We start from the raw sequence: 19,260 nt of genomic DNA on the forward strand, positions 1-19,260 counted from the left end.
TTCCTGTGAGGAGTCTGGGGCTTGTTTTTGAAGGCTGGGTAGTTCTTGCTGATACTTAGGGATGCTGGATTTGGGGAGGAAACATTACATATGAGTGCATCTATCCCCAGGGATGCCAGAAATGGAATGCCTTTTGCAAAGGAAAAGAGAAGCAAGTCTTGCTCATCAGTCAGAACTTATTCCTATAATAAATACCCAAAGCTCAACTTCAAGAAATAACACTCTTCTGCAGCAGAATAGCAGAACAGATCTCCCTCCTGCAGGGGATTGAATCTGCACTATGTCTTAAAGGGCAGGATTTAGTTGTTTGTCTCAAATAGATCTGTTTTCTTGGTTATAAGTTTGCTCTGTTTGTCTTGGAAAATCTCACACTCTTCAGCATGCATTGCCTTTGAAGAAGCTGCTGTAGCATTTTCTCTCTCTGAGATGAAATACTAATTTCCAGCCAATATATTATGTATTAGCAATGCATCCTGGCAACAAATGTTGCTTGAAACCACATATTCAGAGAGGAAGGTGGGAAGTGCAATTCAAAGACTCATGTTGCAGAGACAGCTCAGCAGAACATGTTGCATGTGGGAAGTGCCCCTGTGGATCCAGAGAAGGTTCATCTTGCCATCTTGGAGGAGTTTCTAAATTGCATGATTTTATGTAGATAATCTCTGAGATGGATCCTTTTGCCTTCAGCACCCCTGGTTGGTGTCATCTACAGGAAAGAAGACACCTTGATACTGTACATTTGCAAACCAGTGTTTGTCTTGTGGCAAGCGTGCTGGATGGTTATGGCCATCCAGAAAAAAACATGAAAACTTTGAAACTGGAAAGTCAGATGCTGAAGAAGGATGGCAAATAGGTTTTGCTGGAGCTCTTTTATATGCTGATTAATAGACTTCAAGCAGTTTATATGAGCAAAGACTGTTGCACTGCACCTGGTGCAGGAGTTACAGTCTGGTTCTCTGTGCCACTGCAGGCTGTGCCTTCCCATTAGTGAAGCTCTTTCTAGTGTCAAAGGCAATGGCTTGCTGATCTCACCCTTTTCCTACCTGAAGTTCCAGAGTAATAGACTGAAAACTATCATGACCAATATCCTCTAGCTCTCTGCTTTATGGAAAATGCATGCAGTAGACAGTGAAATAGCCTCTACCACATGCAACTAAAGAAAAGGTCCTTTTCTGTTTTTCACAATTTATTTTTCAGAGAGTGTTGCAATTTGTTTTTGTAAGCTAGATGTGTAGTCAGTGCACTTCATTGGGAAGCTAAGGAGCTCTGTTAAATGTGTGAATTTGTGCAGGGAGAGCAGGTAGGCAAGACCTCAGAGTTTAAACAACTCCCAAGCTTATTGATTTATTTTACTCAAGTTTTTTACATCTTGAAACAACCCTTTGCCGCAGTCACAGCACTGGATCATTTGCCTTGCTATGTAGTATTGACTAATTATCTTTAAAAAAAGGAACTTGCAGCTTCCAGAGCAAATCGGCATGACTATATCAGCACCACAGGTGGTGACCTCTTCCTCACACCAATTCCATGTGGTCACACAGTAATGCTGCTTTGTGTAAGGCTGCTGGCCCTGCAAAGTGCCAGGTCTGAAAAGCTCAAGTACTGGCCTTTCTAATACAGTTTGTGAAATCAGTGTGGTGAGTTACTGATTGTAGCTTTCATTGACAGGCACAGCTTCACAGACTGAATCTTGCTTCCTCAGACTGACAGTCTCCTAGGTAATTCCTCTGGACTCTTCCAGGACCATCATGAGTGCAAACAATTTAAGTATAGTGCTATCTTTTGAAGTGTTTGTATAAATTCAGAACATTTTCGTACACTGTGGTACATTCCATCAGGGTAATCTTACATGTGGGATCATCAGAACTTCTTTCTGCATTAATGCCAGAGATTTAGTTAATTGTTACTTCTGATAGCCCAGCGAAATTGAAAGAACTGTCTTTTGTCCCTTGGTTTTTGGGTGTGGTTTGGGTCTGGATGTTTGGTTTTGCTGTTACTCTCTGAACAACTTGCCTAGGTGCTACTAGAAGCATCTGCTGAACAAGCTGTTGCTACCAGCAGAAACAAAACTCTGCAGGTGTCAGATGCAATATCAAATTTCTGTGGTTGGTAATTAATGTGTTTAATACAAAAAAACCAGCGATTTTTAGGATGTGTTACTGAAATATCTTTTAAAAGACTTTTAAACTTTAATTTCAAGAGAAACTCCAGCTATTTTGGCACTTAGGTACATTGAGAGGTCTAGGACATAGAAGCACAGGGAAATGAAGGCTGAGGTAGGAGCAGATTCATACAAATCGATATTGACTGTAACTGTGGAGATGTCAGGATGGGAATCTCCAGCAGAGCTGCAATTCAGTGTATTGAATTTTTGGAGTGTGCAGCCAGGTGAGTTATTGGCAATGCACATCTGCTGGGCTTCTGCCTCCAGTTACAGCAACTTCCAGCTCATTGAATGTCACCTAGTTTAAAAGTAGGGCTGGGTTGGGCAGCACAGGTAGTGACTGACAGGAGGGAAATGTTGCCCTTCGAGATCATTGCTTACATTAATGACTGGCTAAAACAATTGGGAGGTTCAATTGCATGTGGAATACCAACATTTGATTTTGATATTCCTTTGAAAGGCCTTTTTAGGTCTTTGTCCCTGGCCTTTGACTTCTTGAGATCTATATTGTGATCTAAGTAAATGTGTGTCCTCCATAATTTGTGCCTAATGACAAATTGCATCTTCCATTGTTTTATAGCACACTTTGTGAAAACAACTGAAATGGAGCCCAAGCAATTAGCTTTTGAAGACAGAGGTTATAAATGAGATGTAAAAATGGAGAGTGCTGTGGAGTTTCAGGTTTTGGGTTTTATTTGGGTTTTTCAGGGAAACTGAGGGTAGGTTTAGAACAAGGGCTCATAAGGAGCCAAGGATGTAGGCTTTCAGCACTTGAGATTTATCTATTTGTGCTTGCTGGCTGAAAGCAGCACATTCAAATCAGACCAGCAAACCACTGTCAGATGTGCTGTGGATGAACAGGGAATGGGTTTTTTTCAGAGGTTCCACAGGACAGAAGGAAGAAGGGAATGTCAATTATAAACTTTGAAAGCAAGTGGCGGAAATATGTTCCAAGACTATTTTGGAGCAAGAGTGCCAGTTTAAATATTTATGCAGTGTTTTATTGTACTGATTCAAATATTGAATAGCACCTGACCCTTGAATTTTTGGATCCTTGCCTGACTGGCACCCCCTGATGTATATATTTACTTAGAAAATGGCCTTCTGTGGCAGCTGCTTTTCATTGCAGGAAATTGGGAAAGCTGGATTTTGATCCAATTTTTGTCATGATTTTTATGCTTGACTTTGAGTTCAAGAAATGCCTTCCTATGCATCAGCTTCTTCAGCTGAAAATTGAAAGTGGCATTTACCACTGGCCCACAACATTGTGAGATTCTGTAGTGGAAGCTTACGTGGATGTTTTCCTTTTTGCTATTTTCTCAGACCTCTTTATTGTTCACAGTCCTGATCAACATTGGGCAACATTTAACTGGCCTCCAACTTCCCTCCTTCAGACAGTACCAGACCTTGTAAAAAAATAAGGTTGTTTCTTTCTATCTGTAGTTTTCTAGTTTGGCAGTTTCTAGTTTTGGCTAAACAGCACAGTCCTTGGCTGCCCTTCTGGTACAGACTGTCAGCAGAGCTCCTTTCCCACATGAAACAAGAAACTGGAGCTGTGCTACAAACACCTGTCCACTGGCAGCTCTGCTGAAACCATCCTTTTGTCATTAAGACAGCTGCAGTGGCTGTCACCAGTCTGGTCTGGAGATCTTCATCTTCTCTGAGCTGAAATTGTGCAAAGACTGGTGTTAGTTGCTGCTCTGAGCTGGAACTGTGACCATGCAAAAGCCCTTTAAGCTGGCACTTCAGAGTTGTAGGCTAAAACTGGTCAATACAGCTACTGCCTGTTAGTCAATATAATCATTTTATGCAGCAGTATTTAGTAGTGTGGTGACTCTCACTTGAGATGGATTATTTAGGATGTGCCTGATGTACAGAGAGTGAACTCAAGTAGCAAAACCTAATAGTCAGAGGTCTGCTCTGTCCATTGCTGGGCACACACCCTGCTCCTGAACTTGGATTGTGCATTGGCAAACTGCTCCATAGTCTCTGAGGACTTGGGTATCCCTGCCCCTTGCCTGCCAGGCTTGCAGCATTGGCTGCTTTTGCAGAGCTCAGCCTCAAGATGCAGATGTCCTGACTTCAAAATATCAGCAAAAAGTCTTTCCAAATTCCCAGCCATGCTATGTGCTTGTTTATGGCTGAAACCCCAGGGATGCAAGATGGTTTTAGCAAATAAATGTAAGGGATCTGTGGAGGGATTTCTGAAACAATAATTCTGTTTCCCTCTGTGTATTTGTGGACTCTGAGAAGAAAATGGAGAAATTAGTTGGCTTGTTTACCCAAACTATTAGGCTGGCTTAGCCATTCCATGATGAAGTTCCATTTCAGTACTGAGCTTACTAGGCTGTGGAGATAAAAATGACCAATTTGATTGGTTTTGTCCTCGTGTTTTTACATTCAGGTTCACAGAATTGGATCAATGTCTGCCACCATTTCTTCCTGTAAAGCATACCCTGAACCTTTCTGCAGACACATACATCTGCTCCAAGCAACCAAAAACTGTTGGGGTTTTTTCCACTGTCGTGAAATATAGTGGTGGCTCAGCATTATGCCATGGCTCCTACTGGGAAGCCAGAGTTAACTAAATTTAAAGCATTTGTTCTATTGCAGAGCAGTATGGCCTGATGGTCATGCTTTCAGAGGATGTCCAAAACTCGTGCTCTGCAGAGGTTGCCTTTGGCTTCATTTGATCAAACTGATCGGATGGGTATGTCGAGGGATTGTGCAGGCAATTAAAATCTATGAATTGGATTAAAACACAAATGTTAGTATGCTTTGATGGGATTTTTTTGGTTTTGATTGAGATGCTTTTTGGAGATAAAGCTGGAACCAGCTCCTAATTTGCAGTTGCTTGGGGCTTTGCTGTTTGAGGTTTCTTTATTTTGCTGCTCTTACCTATTGACCTGCTTGATTAATTTTGTGCCTGACCTTCTGTCCTTTTTATTTCTGGCTCTTCTGCCCTGTCAGAACACAACTGAAAAACAAAAATCTGTACAGTTCAGAGGACCAGTTAGGTCTAGGCTTTAAGATAAATGCTTAATGACTGTGAAATAATATAATGCTTAATTTCTTGCTTCAAGATTCTTATTTTTTTATTAGAAGCTGAGCTTGACAAAGAAGGATGAGGCCAGTGGCAGTTATAAAGGGTGCATTGTATTTTTACTGCAGTACTGAAGTATTGATTGTTGACTTATTGATAGGCTTAATGCACAACCATTTCCTTAGTTAGTGTTTGAATGTCCATTAGAATGTGGCTTGGTGCCAGAATATTGAAATCCTACCTTTATAATATAATTTGTCTATCCAAAAGTACTAATGGGGTTTGGATTTTTTTTAAAAAAAGATAAATAGGCAAGTTTTAAGTTCCCTTGTTTTGTATTTGTTAGCCTTCACATACTGAATTGAACCTCTAAAGCAGGAGATACTGAAAAGACAGAAGGAAGCTGACAGAAATCCTAATGTTTTGAGGTTTGTGCCTCTTGATATTTTTCACCTTTGATCTTTGACATGCCCTCATTTGCTGAGCTGTTAACAGACAGGCATTAAGGGATGCTCTAATTTATTCATTTAAAAATAGTTACTGTTTTTCTAGGGGAAAGTTTCTTTTTATAGCTTCACAATGTGTTGCATGTTAGTAGCACTACTCATAAAAACATATTTGTTGTGGTCGCTGTGTAATGCTTCTCCAGATGTGAGGTGGGGCATGCCCTCTCCTCCCTGCAGCATCATCAGTAATCTGTGCTCTGTTCCTGCACTGCTTCCCAGTGTGGTTTGATGGTCCACATTCCTCTTGGTCCCTTCTGCTCGTGTCTCAGGCTCATGCTGCTGATGGTCAGTTGTCCAGCTTGTACAAAAGACCACATCAGGTTTTGGACAGGGGTGTGGAAGGCCTGATGCTATTGTTGTTGCACATGAATAATCCTGTAGAAAGCAGCTTGGGGTGACTTTCTTGTATTGCTAAGGTAGAGTGAAACCTTTTAATTGCTATGGATCACTTGCCACTGTGGTGAGCCAGAAGCCTTTCCTTACCCAAGCCTTGCCTTTCTAATTGCTCTGGTACAGGTAACCAGGGATCCTTCAGGAGCCATCTCTCTCTTTTATAGAAACACAAACCTTCAAAACCAGAAAAGATTAACCTTGTTTTGGTTTATTTATCTGTGGGCTTGGTTGGTGGCATGGCCACACTCTTGGTGGAAAATGACATTTTCAGCTATCTGGTTCTGTCAGGTAGTTTTGCTGTTGGTTACAGCTTGCTGTGAAAACCAATAATTACACAAATACTAAATATTTCACTGTGGCTAGAAGTACTGGAAATTAAGGGAGACCAAAACAGCTTTCTGCACTTCAGATATGAGGGGTAACACTTGACAAAAGGTGAGGAGCCAAGAGTTTGCCCTCTGGCTACTGTCTTGAGTGTTATTTAATCTCTCTCACTTAAACTTGTAGCCAGGACTTGATGCAGTCCCTTTCCTGTCATTTCAGCTTTTCATTAAATAATAAAGTTTTGTAAGATAGGGGTTTTGCCTTTTAAGGGTCCACCATTTTAAAATAAATTATTATTACACTTTAGCAAAAAAAAAAGTTTTTCTCTCACTGGGAGGTAGTGGAAATTGCTCCATCTCTGAGCATATACCACTTGGTAAGTGGTATAATTACCAAGATGAAACTTGTGCTGGTACTTGTTTAAAACTGACTTTTTGTCTGCCATGGCATATCTTGGGTTTAGTGTTTGTTTCTCCAGTGATCTGTCTTTTTCCATCCCCCTGTTTCAACATCTGCCAGATCTGACACTTCTGTGCAGAAGTGGCCATCACTATTGTGCACCATCTTTCCAAAACACACAAAGATGACAGAAAAGAATTTTCAGGTTTTTCTTTTTTCCCCATGCAGTTCCTATCCATTCAATTACTGTGGTTGGTCTGTGAAATTTTATGGTGATTTTTTTCAAAATTTTGAATTTGGGTGGCCAATGATGAAGCAGTTTGGAAACTCTTTCATACCAAGTGGGAAGGAGAGAACATAACAAGCTACTTCAGATTTTCAGCTCATCTTTTTGTGGAGTACAATACAATGTCTAAGCATTTGTACTCACTTTCCATGTTCTCTTACATGGTCCCAGCTTACCTGACTTACTTAGAGCTCAGCTTTAAAAGGTAAAAAAGAAAGGACATTATAGCAATTTAATTAACACTATGGCAACAACTATTTATAGACTTTAAATAATTGCAATGCCAATTTAAATTGCTCCGTTCTACTTTTTTAGATATTAGCAATAGGAAGAGATGATAAATTCCCTCTCTACAGGAGGGTGAATTAATAGGTGCCCCAGAAGGCCTGAAAGGGGCAGGATTTGATTGCATTCCTTAAATGCCAAATACCCAAGTCTGCCAAATTGGATAGCAAGAAAGGCCCTTGCTGCTAATGGAGGACCCTAGGGAAAATGCATTTTGGGTGGTATTAAACTTCTGCAGCTGCAGGATCTTGAAACAAACATTAGTAAAAGTTTTCTTTAAAAAGGAAGTCAAGTCTTCTATATCTTTGCCTCCAGCATGTCCTAGCTTCCAATAGACAGACACAGGAATTAATGTTATTTGCAGGATCCTAGTTCAGTAATAGTACGTGAATAATATGCTGTATCATAATTGAGTAGCAACAGATATTTTTATATAAAAGTGTGCATTGATGTATGTATGCAATGTATGATGTATGTAATGATGGCTGTGCTACTTAAACTGCAAGTCCATGAGGAAGTGTTTGCTTAATAGTAGATGAAGAGTGGTTTGACACAACCTCCCCTGTAAACACATCTGCAACCTGGCTATAGTGAGAAGGATAATGCTTCACTGGATGTCTGTGTTTTACAGCATGGTGTGGTATCAGAGATTCCCTGTGAAGGTAGATGGGAGACACCCAAGTTGTGCTTGATGACCAAAGTTAAAGCTGCATTACTGGCTGTACCTCCTGAGTGGTAAACATTGTGTGTTTACTGCTTTTCATTACTGAAATGTATGTTTTGGAATCCTGTCTGCCCTCTTTGGATGTCCTCTGGAAGGATGTTCTGCAGTAAGGCTTCTTGTAATATACATCTGAGTCTGCAGTGCTGCAGGACCTCTAGGGATAACTGGAGCTTCTTCTGAGCTGTGTTGGGGGAAAGGATAAATGACGTTTGGTGGTCTGTTTTTCATGACTGTGTAATTTGTATGACCTTGGTGAATCAGCAAATTATTTTCACAGGAAAATTCTCCAACAAAATAATACCGGAAACCTGCAATGTGATCTTAATGCTTGTTTATGGATGCTAAGTGGGTGTTGTTCAGTGCAATATCTGATAATATCTATCCAGCAACAAACATGTGAGCACACTATGGTAGAGTATCATAACCAGAAGGAGTAACTTGGCCATTTTAAACAGATGGAGCAGTGCAACTGTCTCACTTTTGCACGGACTAGGGACAGGCACTTGGTGTCTGAGTACCCACCTAAGACCTGGCTGTTACTCTGGGACTGGACAGAAAGTAAATTCTGCATTGTTTTCTGCATGGATCTTGCAATATGGGCTCCTGTGTAGCAGGAGCTCAAGGAGGATTAACAACACATTTTTGTTTACACCACTAATCAGTCTTTAGATGCTTTAGTCTTGGCCACTGCTGATCTAGTTCATGTTTGAACTAGTGACCTCTATTTGAAAGTCACTTTGTCCTTTTAATAGTTTTCTGAGTCAGCCTCTGTCCCTTCCTGAGAGCCTCTTTATCTATACACTTGAAAAGGTTGTTCTTTTTTTGTGAAAGACTAATCCCCGTTTTGTATGACTATGCACATTGCATTAAATGAAAGCTCTGTGCATTCCTCTCACTTGCCTGGAATGAATCCTTGCTTTTCTTCTAATCTAACAGCTGATGACTCAGTTTCAGTGGGCTTCTATTACCTTCAGTTTTGAAGGTTTGGATGGACAAATAAGGAGAAGGAGGTGCTGAGTCTCATCCCCTGGAGCCCGTTGTTACCCAATCCCTACCAAGTTTATGTTCTTGGAATTTGGCCTTTCTCTAGGCATTTGCTTTTACTAGAAGCATCTGCCTAACCCCAGCTAGCTGACCTTAAGACATGTAGCATTGCCAATCCATCATCTTGACTGTCTAAGATTTGATCCCTCCCAGTTCTTTTCCTTCTAGCTCTTCCCATTCTCTATCTGTGTCCTCACAATGTCTTTGCAAAAAATTACTGGGTTATAACTCAGAAGAAACGGTGACATAATGGTGACTTGTAGCATCAGAATGATAGAGACATATAGATGGATAATCATTAGGAAAGGTGAAAGGCACATGGGTACAAAAGTAATAATTACTGACCTTAGTCATCTTATTTTGATATCCAGGTGAAACCTCTGTAGCTTTAAGATGTGTGTTTTGTAAGAGATTTAAGGGCAGGGTGAGCTGTTCATACCTTTGTTGTCCCTTTCAGTCAAATTCAACAGATGGATGCTTTTATTTCCTCTGCTGCAAGTCGTATCCTCAGTATTATCTAATGTAAGATGACAAGGCAAGGAGATTCAGGCAGAGAAATGAAATGCTAAAACTCCAAATGACTTAATTTGGTCCAGAGAGGACAGACTTTTGTTTGTCTGCCAGTCATGTCAATCCTGCATGGAGATGCTGCTGGGAGGAGACTAGGTCCTTTCAATATGTATAGCTGCTTAATCATTCTGCTGATGACTATGATATAAAACCACTAACCAAGCAGACATGGCTATGCTCTGTGTGAGCCAGAGCTGAAGGAATCTCTCTTCCAGTTGTTGGGTGCTCTGTGATCTGCCTGAGCACTGTGTTTTCACTCCTCCAGGAAATGGAGAAGAGAACAAACAACATTGACAGATGTTAGTCATGTCACTTAATGCAGGACTGGAAGGCACTTGGATATTAATGTAATGAGCACAGTATAAAGACCTGAATAGAGTAGACCTGACTTCTAATTAAGCCAGCTGAGATGCCAATACTGATTTCAGTAGTACTTTCACTATGAGAAATAGTGTGGAAAGATAGTTTGTAAGGATAGTGCTGAAGGCAGATTTCCTCCATGAATTACAGCTGTACTGTTTGTGGAGACAGCCTTGCCTGCCCAATGAGGATGGGTGTTTTAAAAGAATGGGTTAGTTGGTCGAGAGTCAGTTGGAGTTTGCAGCATTTCAGGATGGAGTCTGCTGGCTGTGCTGTGGGAGATAAGGGACATGCAGTCGTGCAAGGGACAAGAAGATGCTGTGTGAGGAACAGACACGGTTTGGCAGCCAGGTAAGGGGTCATGCAGAAGGAAGCAGGAAACTTGCAGAGAGGAGGAGGAAAGGAGTTGGTGCTGTGTGGAGTTGCCTGAGAGAAGTCCACTGAGAGAAGGCATGAAAAGTTTTTAATAAGACACTGGTCATGGTGCCAGTCATGTCCATCTCGACGTAATTACTGCATACAAGAATGGTTTGACAAAGCAGCTGTTGTTCACTTTAATCAGTGTGCTTGTGGGTGTTCACTTTCCATGCTGGCCAGCAGTTCTAATGCTACTTTCTTCAGAGGTCAGCTGTAATTAAAAGAAGAGCACAAATTTATCTTCTTATTTAAGAAAAACCTAAAATGCTGTCTTCATCCTGGCTTTTCACTGATTTCAGAATGGCATGGCACCCCATTCCAAGTGAACATCCTTGTACATTTTGGGACTCAGCAGGTCTTTTTAGGCCATCAGTAGTGTTTGTTGCCTCTTGGCACTTTATGGTTTAATATAGGGAGGTGTCTGATTTCCTTTGGCAGAGTTGTTCTTCCCAAATGTTGGGATGCTGCTATAGCCCATACCTTACATCCAACTGGCAGGGTAGGCCCATGCCTTTCAGAAGGAGGCTGGGCTGCCCTTTTGGTAGCACTCATCCTCAAAAGGGGTGAATGCACCTCTCTTCATCTGTCTACTGTTGGTGAGCAGGCTGGAAGCCACAGCTGCTTCTGTGTGCCCAGTCAGGCCCTGGGCTGCAAACAGCTCAGGATGGTTCTGAATCTGCAGGCACGTTTCTGTGACTGCGTTTTATCCAGTCCAAGATGGAGTGAATTGTTGTGGAAATTAAAAATATGGACTTGGTTCTGCATATATGACTCTTCTGTTGGGATTGTAAGTCCATGTACAATTGCTGTAGTACAGGTGGCAAGGCAGAGCTTTCTTCTCTGACTACTTAGAGCTGATAATATAACCCTGAAGAAACAAAGGTAAAAGCACAGAATTGTTTCTGCTTTCATACATGTGGATGTGCATTTGTGTGTGGCATTTTGGACTTTATGTGATGGGGAATTTGGAGACATTTTGTGAGAAGCAGGAGCATTGATAATTGCATTCTGGTTAATCATCACAGAAGGCTCATGTTTGCTCCTAGCTGATGCTTCGTGGTTTCCTCTGGAGTTAATAAGTCATTGGTGGACTGTGTCAAACATGCTCTTAAGTCAGGTTACTCCGTGGATTGCTAGCATCAATAGGAGTCAGAAGAGATGAAAGATGGGCTTAGTGTTTGACAAACATTAAACTTGGTGAGGGCCTCTAGGCAGTGATAGGTTAACTTCCTCATCCTGTGCTTCCCTGTGTTTGGGAATGTGAGGGATGTGGGAATTCAACTTCCTGTGAAGCTGTGTTAGAATTTTAGTGGCCAGAGAGAAGAATGCTGAAATGAAGGTATGAATATCAGTGGCCATATGGTTCTGGTTTAATAGGCTGTGGGTCGAGAGGATTTGCTTGCCACAATGCTGAGGTGACAGTTTTATAAAAGAACTATTTCACTATGAGATTGAATTGCTTTCCAATGCACAGTGCCAAACCTCCCAGGGAGAGCATGCTTTTACCACCGAGGGTTGAATTTGGTCATGTCAGTGCTTACAGTCATCTGCAAGAGGGATTGACATGCAGGGTTTGTACATAAAAAAGGGGTTAGCAATCTGAATTAAAAATTAACACATTCTCCTCATAATTACAGACTTATAGCAGGCTAATGCTGTACAAAAGAGGGCTTTCCAGACAGAGTTTAATGGCCCCAAAGCAGAGCCATCACTTCTCTCCCCCCTCCTTTTAAATTAGCATTGGCATGTTTAAAACACTCTTCAAATTCTGCTGCAAAATAGCTGTTTGGCTTTCAGTTGTGGTTTTTGGTGGTGTGGGTTTTTTTGAAGGTGATTATTCTTTTCAATGCTAAAGATGGAAAGTGGTTTGCATATTCATGGCACATTATAATTTTCAAAATAATCTCCTAGTGGATATTTAACAATGGCTTTGGGTAAATGGACACTTGTTGCGCTTTGTTTAAACGATTACATCTCAATTATGGCTTGATGGTGAGAGCATGGGTAATACCCTCAGTTCTTTGTCAAACAGGCTCTAATTAAAACTGGTTCCTGCACTTGCCTCTTGGATAAATATGGACGTGAGGTAGTTCAGTGACACCCTGTCAAATTGCCGAATTGAGTGCAAGTTCCCCATTCATCCGGACAAATGATACCACTAATTGGGGTGTGGATGGCACTAGCAGCACTGCCAGTGTTGGTGCTAATCCTCTCTGCTTGGCTGGGCTCCACCCACCTCTCCCCTCCTTGGGACCAGCGCTCTTCTAATTTTACAGGGTTTGTGTTTCACTTCCCCGTGTGTCTGCCTGGTCACACATAGTGCTGGTCCTCAATCAGTTCTCTCAGGGGTGTTTCCTGCTCTCTGCTTTTACATCCTACCTCTTGTTTAGTACAAATTTAGTTCCAAAGCTGTGTTGAAACTCAAATGTCCTTTGAGCTCTGTAACAAGCCAGCAACTCCCAGTGTGAGTGCATTCGTGGTTTTTCCCCTGAAGGAGGATGGCTCTCTGTGATGATGATACTGGATGTTACTGGAGCTAGTCACTTCTCAGTTCTAGTTTTCGTTTTGACCCTGGATTGCTCATTTGTTTTAGTCCATGTAAGTTAGCCTGTTGCAACAAAGCCCAAATACCCTGCTAGACAGGCCAGCAGCATCATAATGCACTCAACCTGACTTTTTACTCTGCTCTGTGTGTGACTGTAACTGAACTGTTGAAGTGTTAGCTGTGTTTTCATCCTCTTCTCTTCACCACAACCTGCTTGGACTGGACTGCTGTTCTCTGGCTGTTCTTTCTGCACCCTCTGAAGGGGTGGGTTGATTGTGCAGGGCTGAAGGTAGAGGAAGAGACGTCGCCTGTCATTAATGCTGGATAATCACCCTGCTGGCCTTGCAGAAAGGACCAGCTATTGCTTTAAAGCTTCCTCCAGAGCCAGTATGACAGTGCAGTATTTGCTGCTGCCGCTACAGTGCTGGATTAAGCAGAGAAGAAATTTTGGGAAGGAGCTACCTATCACAGTTACAACTCACTGCCAGCAATGTCTCTCAATTTTGCTGGCTAATGCTCACTGGCAGCTGCAGACATTGAAACTCTAGAGCTTCAAAATGAAACTAATGCAGGAGCAGATCCACGGATGCTGGTTCTATTCTCCACCTTATCCCTGTCCAGTGCAAGACTGAAAGAAAAGGAAATTATATAATTGATTGCAGGCTACAGTGTTTTACGGTTTGTTGGTTTGGGGTTTTTTTAAGGTAAGGGGAATTGCATCTTTTGATTTTTGTAGTTGTGATGAAGAAATCTCTTTCACTCCAGAGATCAAGTTTTACTTGCCAAGGTAGGAGATCATTATGGACACCCAGAGATAGTGAGGGAATGATCCTGACCCAGAGAAGGATATTCTTACTCCAACCGCTTCTGCATTCTCTGCATTGTCATTCTCTTAGAGATATGATACTTTCTACTCAGAAGGAAGACTTTTGTGGTTTTCCTTAGCTGGGGCCCAGCAGCCCTGAACAGTAGTTTTCCTTCTTCTCCTCCCACAGTCACATCAGAGTGCAGGAGTGATTGATGTGTGAGCTGACTGAACGCTCCACTAAATTGATTGCCGGTGAAACAGATAGCAGTTCCGACATCTTAGCTGGGTTAGCACTCACAGTTGTTTACACTAACAGCCATTTGGGGTGGTAGTTTCTGTTCATATCCCTCAAAACTGCTACTTTAAGAAATCCATAGGTAATGGGAGACAGTGCTGTGCTGAGCTATACCAGGAAAGCTTTCACTGTATGCAGTATGTAAAACAAAATACAGATATATATTGTGGTGATTGTAATGCATAGATCTGCAGTTGCAAGGATCTTCTGCAGTAGCATTACATGGTCAGAAAATAACAGAGAATGTCTCTTGATAAAAGCAGCATCTTTAAAGTTGTGGCTAGTCAGCTCCAGATGGATGATTGTGCTCCTGAAATTCCCTGGGAGGCTGCTGTCTGTCCTAGAGAGTAGATTGTCTCTCCAGGTACTGTTACCTGTTTCAAAGTTCGACTAGGAAGCAAAAGCTCTTGTGTATCCTCAGTGCTTCTGTCTCTGCACCACTAGTGGGTTATGCAAACTAGAGGTAAGTAGGGAGAGAAGCCATCAAAGCCAGAGCAGTGTGTGTGAGGTGAGTGGCAAGTTACTGAGGTAAGCCCAGTAGCAGGGATGGTGCCAGACATGGATGCTCAGAAATGCAGGAGGAATGCCAGAGCTAAATTATCCCTGCAAATGTATTAACCTTCCTCTACCAAAAGGGACTTTACCTGCACTATGGGGTTTAGCTGGTTGTGATCAATAATTTTCCCTGCAACTGATTGCAGTTTTCCACTAAAGATGTTGGACTTGGAGCTGTCCTCTCCACCGTGAAATGCCCGGTAGGAGGATTCAGATATTTGGTGTTCATTTGATCACAAACAGGGAGGGATTGCTCCTTTCAGTCATTTGAGGAAAATCACCTTTAGGATAAAGTTTGCTAATTTAAAAACCAAAACACACTGTAAAAGATCATTCTGCCACCTGTGAAAGTCTGAATTGTGCAAGGTGCAGTGATGCCTTTGGGGTAGGTGAGCCTGAGTGTCAGAGCACGTAAATGTTCTGCACCGTATTTTCTCATATTTCATGTCCAATATACACATTACAGTGTTGTTTTAATTTAAATAGAAGTGGAAATAATGAATTGGTAGTGATTCTGCAGGTATGTCAGTGTTCATGCACAGTAAAACTCTCCTGATAGCTTTTTCTTCTTCATTAAATGTAGCCATCCCAAGTCTGGATTTTTTTGCCTGTATTTGTTTGCAAATTCGAGACGTCCATTTGTGAGCAGAATTACTGAACTGTGAAATGAAGTAATGTGGCAGCAGAACTGTTCTGGAATTTAAAAAGAATGATCTTTGAAATTGGGAGTGTCACCAGCAGTTTGCAGACTGGAGCTGGGTTAGCACTGTGGATTAAATGTGCACTTGGGACCTGTGACAGTAACTTCCCGATAGTGTTACACACACATTCTGTGAAATGCTTCTTCATGGTTGTACATTTGGCATATTAGCAAGTGCATCCTTTATTCCTTTGGTGCTTCTAATTTTTTTCTTGAAGATGGGGGTGGTCTGTTTCTCGATTTTTCCGTGGCTTTCTGCACTGTAATGATGGCACCATCACCTGACTGCTGGAATACACTGGCCTGACTTTAATCATCGGGTGACTGGCTCTTAGCGTGGTTTCATCTCTGCCGTTTTACATCTCCTCTTGTAATTGCATGATTGCTTGCAGCATTGTTTTTCTATTGGTGACAGTGAAAGGCACAAGCGAGTATTTATGTAACCTTATACTTTACCGTTTGATGTTTAAAGTGTAGGTGAAGAAGTGGTACTTTGCAAATAAAATTCTTCTCATTTGATTGTAAGCAGCATATTTTCACCCCTTACGTGCAATCATTGTATTTTCACGCCTCATGTGCAATCGTTTGTAAGACAAGGTTATATATACACACATTCTTAAGTATCATATGGAGGAAGAAGTAGGTTGAGCCTGTATGAATAACAAGGCTGCATTTCTGTAGTGCTGACAGTTTCATTGATGTATATATGCTTACAATTAAATAACCTGTGTAAAGCTACAAAAAGGAGCGATGTTTAACATAAATAGTATCTGTCTAACTGCTAAATAACCAAACAGCAAAACAATGGAGAATCAAAGCTCCCCTTTAAAGAGCACTAACACCAATTAATATGCAGTAAAATTATCTGTCTGTACAAGTTGTACCAACAGCTCTGCAGGTCTAAAATGGCAGAAGCTTTCAGTTGCTGTACAAAAATCAAACTACCATTTATTTCAGCCTCATGGTATGTGCAAATTCATGCAGCTCAGTTAAGGGAATAGCTTCACAACTGGTGTTACAATCTGTGGCTGGAGTGCTGCATCACAATGCAGCAAATGCATTTTCCACATTAACCAAACATGACAGCTGAAACGATTATTAACCATGCAATATGTCGGAAGTCATCAAAAATTCACATCAGAGTAATTGCAGTGGCTCGGGGAAAAAAAAATAGTAGCATCTCTCTCCTCCTGCCTGCCTGCCGCCTCACCCCCTCCTAATTCCTACATGGTACAGTCCGTTAACAATAAAATATCCTTCTGTAACCTATAAACTGTTACTCCCATCAGTTACTGGTTTCAGACTGATGCTTTCCCTAGAATTTGAATAAAGCACCACTGGAAAAAATATATAGATGCTTTACAGGCAGTGGTGTTCAGCCGTGGAAAGCAGCTGCTTTCTTATTGTCTTGCTGGACTCTTGACTGTCTCAGCCATTTCAGGACTTACAGGTTTGATTTATATATATATTTTTTTTTAAGATGAGAAAACTTGAACATTAAGAGATAGATACAGATGTGTAAGCCTAAATACCAGGCAGCTGAAGTGTGGCAGTTACAGCCAGCATTAACAGGTTTGTAACTCCTCAGTACTGAGATCTACAGGTAGGAATGTCTATCTTTTAAAATATACAAAATGAGGGTAAAAAGCTTGCTTTGATAAGAGAGAGTTTTCCTTTAGGTGTCGTTTATGGCGGTTTTTCTTTGTACTGTGGTTGCAGGCTGTTTTAATTTGTAGGTGAGCAATTAAAGAGAACAGGTGGGTAGTTCTGGAGAAAAGGTCCTTTGCTCACAGAAAAGAAACGGGAAGGTCTGTGCCTTTACCTTCTCATGTTCTTTGCTAGAGCAGCTGTTGGGTGGGGCAGTCCAGCGTCTGCTGCTTTGGGTTTCATTTGTGTTGCCTTTTTAAAGACCCTCTTGACATTGCTGACTTTGCTTTTCATTTAAGCAGAAATGCAGTAGCATAACTTTCTGAATGCCTTTATTCCTGTTTTCTCTTCCCTAGGCTATGAAAAGTCTATGGAAGTATTTTAAACAAAAAATCAAGATGCTACTTGATTATGGCTTTTTTTCTCCTCTTTTTCATTGTGGTGCAGAGATGTTGGTCCACTCTGTTTCTCCTGTTCTTACATATGCACTTATGATTTATTTAGAAGACATGTTAAACTTTCTTTAATTTTATTTTGAAGTGAAGATTTCAAATGTAGGACCAAAAAAAAAGAGAGAAAATATTACAACTCTTTCAAAGCAAATGAAGATACTTGGAGATTTGCTGTTTTTTTGTTAATTTCTTAAATGAGGTGGTGAAGCATATTTGCTTAGTCAACTGGAGTTTGCTGCCTAGGTCCCACCTCTCTTTCCAGTGAATAGGATACATAATGAAAAGGGTTAATCCAGTAAAGTCAAAGTAAAGGGAAGCAATCAGGGAATTAACATTTATATAAATGTGGTGGCCGTGACTAGCTGGGTGGGTGGCAGCTCATTTAATACTCTCAGATCTGGGGACTTAGAGGCTGCATGAAACTGGGAGCTCTGCCTGGCTTTGGTATGGGGACAAAAGTACAGGGTGGGTTGATTTTTCTCCTTTCCTTTCAATTCTATTTTTGAATATGAAAGGAAGCAGTTTAATAAAACATACTGTGCTGGGATGTTACCTGGGCTCTTGCAGTAGAGTGATTTGCCTCCTTTGGGGCTCCCTCCCCAAATATTAAGGTGCCTGTTTGCCATGTTCTGCACTCTTCCTTTTGTCAACTGAGAAATGCTCAGAGGGAAGATGTGGAACAGTGGCATAGCATGGTCAAAAAGTTGCCCCTCTCCAACCAGATTACCTGTGCAAAGGGGGGATCTTTCCACAAAGCAGCTCAGAAAAAAAATCAAGTAAAGGACAATGAAATGTGTGGTTTGGCCGTGTAAAAACGTGAAGGAAACCATCCCATCCCCACTGACCCTGTATGGGAGATGGCTCAGTTATCCTTGCAGTTAGTACAGTGTGGCAAATTATTTTCCTTTGTTTGAAGTGGGTGGGAGACAGACTTCAACTACGCTCCATAAATTAATGTATGAAAAAAGGACTGAGCCAGTGTAATGAATAATTAGCTGCAGGTCTCTTATAGCAGGGGTTTCTGTGATATCTGTTGGCAGCATCTGGACTTGACATTTAATTTACATTAAAGTCCGAAAGCTTGTGTGCCTTGTTAATGCAAGGTGCAAATAAAGGCATGCACTGCTAGACAGTTCCTTAGCCAGGGTGGAGTACAGCCAGAGGAGAAAAATGGAAACCTATTGTCTGTGGTGTATCCTCAGCACACCGGCCTCATGCCCCAAGTCTGGAAAGTTTAAATCTTAGGTTTGTTACACAATAGGAGAAATAAGCTGAAAAAGATTAAAGTGTTTATTGTAACATGTTTATTGCAGTGGAGAATTTGGACATATGCTTTTCTCTCTGAGTCCTTTAATGTCTAACATTTTAAAATATAAGTTGTATAATTATAACAGGCGTATTTCAGGCTTCTGTTTCTTAGTTTAATGATCTACAATTAATAATTCATATGTAATTTAAATAATTAACTTTGTGAAATGTATCAGTAATGTAGTAAAGAAAAACCATTTCTAAAGACCGTGGCATGTTTAAATTGAGGATTTAAAGATACCGTGACATGTATGAACTCCAAATTGCTTGCTTTCACTGTCAGTAAAATATTTATATTTATTCTAGGGGATAAGGTGTCATGCTGAAAATAGCTACTAGGTGAACAAAGTAGCTATGATTTATTTACAAATACTGAGGAAGAATGGGGTAGCTAACTTGGGCTTATTTTTTTAACTCAGGTGGATGATTTTGCCA

The 19,260-nt window shown here is 41.1% G+C and overlaps 1 protein-coding gene across 6 annotated transcripts in view; it reads left to right on the top strand.

Moving 5' to 3' along the window:
• NUP93 (nucleoporin 93) overlaps positions 1-19,260 on the top strand; it is a 78,517-nt gene that overhangs the window by 18,149 nt on the left and 41,108 nt on the right. Inside the window, exon 1 of one of the 6 annotated variants that reach the window (XM_033069822.1) lies at positions 16,717-16,868. The exons of the other annotated variants lie outside the window; for them this stretch is intronic. The gene's annotated coding sequence lies outside the window, so the exon portion shown is untranslated. Of the gene's footprint in view, positions 1-16,716; positions 16,869-19,260 lie in introns of those variants that run through there. 6 annotated transcript variants of the gene reach the window in all.

This window comes from Catharus ustulatus, chromosome 11 (assembly GCF_009819885.2).
Source record: "Catharus ustulatus isolate bCatUst1 chromosome 11, bCatUst1.pri.v2, whole genome shotgun sequence".
NCBI lineage: Eukaryota > Metazoa > Chordata > Aves > Passeriformes > Turdidae > Catharus > Catharus ustulatus.